Source organism: Pteropus medius, unplaced genomic scaffold (genome assembly GCF_902729225.1).
Source record: "Pteropus medius unplaced genomic scaffold, Ma_sr-lr_union100, whole genome shotgun sequence".
NCBI lineage: Eukaryota > Metazoa > Chordata > Mammalia > Chiroptera > Pteropodidae > Pteropus > Pteropus medius.
In genome coordinates, this window is record NW_024344240.1 from 19,381,943 (window position 1) to 19,382,869 (window position 927).

Sequence of the window (927 nt, forward strand, 5' to 3'; positions counted from 1 at the left end):
GGAGCTCCCTATCTGGCAGCTGGCAATACGGCGTACAATAATTGTTCGCTGTTTTGATTGGTTCTAGATGACCTGAGAACAGAACGTCCTCACAAGAAAAGATCAAAGTGGAGGATTAAGTGAAATCATATTCATACCTTCAGGACCCTTCATATATTCTTCCTTTATATAGCACATACTCAGGACCAATCACTTGTCTAAATACTTTACACATAGTAACTCCCTTTATTTAGCTCATGAGAAGCTTACGAGTCTACGGCCATGCCACACTGAACAAGCCTGATCCTGTCTGATCTGAGAAGCTAAGCAGGGTCCAGCCTGGTTAGTACTTGGATGGGAGACCACCTAGGAAGACCAGGTGCTGTAGGTGTAAAAAATAAAAAATAAGGGATTGTAAGCTGACAAAAAATAAGGGATTGCAAGGTCCTTGCAATCTGTGAGGTCAATCAAGGGTTGTCTCGCCTAAAAAAATAAAAATAAATAAAAATTAAAAAAGAAGCTTATGAAAAGATGCTTGTGTTCATCATTAAGTACAATGTAAAATATAAACTGCAAAAAGTGATGAAAATATTAAGGCTTAACAAGTTAGAGTTAAAAGACAGAGGAACTGAGTTCAGACATGATACTTTCATCCAAGTTCAAAATTATGAAAGAAAAGGTCATTATCTCATGAAAACGCTTCGCCTCACTCCACATCTAAAGTACCTCATAGAAACCATGAAAACCATTAAAAATAATAATAATTGGATTAGTAGATAGAATTTATCGAATGCCTACTGTGTTCCAGATTCGCATGTGTTTATTATTTGTGCAGAGCCTCATGCTTAGGAGCAGGTCTGCATTTACTAACTATGGGACAGTTGGGAACATTTCTTAACCTCTCCATGCCTCAGTTTCCTCATCTGTAAAATGGGGATGATTGCACCT

The 927-nt window shown here is 37.9% G+C and overlaps 1 pseudogene; it reads left to right on the plus strand.

Annotated features, from left to right (window-relative positions):
- The first annotated feature begins 251 nt into the window (after nucleotides 1–251).
- On the plus strand, nucleotides 252–370 carry LOC120607573 (uncharacterized; annotated as a pseudogene).
- The last annotated feature ends 557 nt before the right edge of the window (nucleotides 371–927 follow it).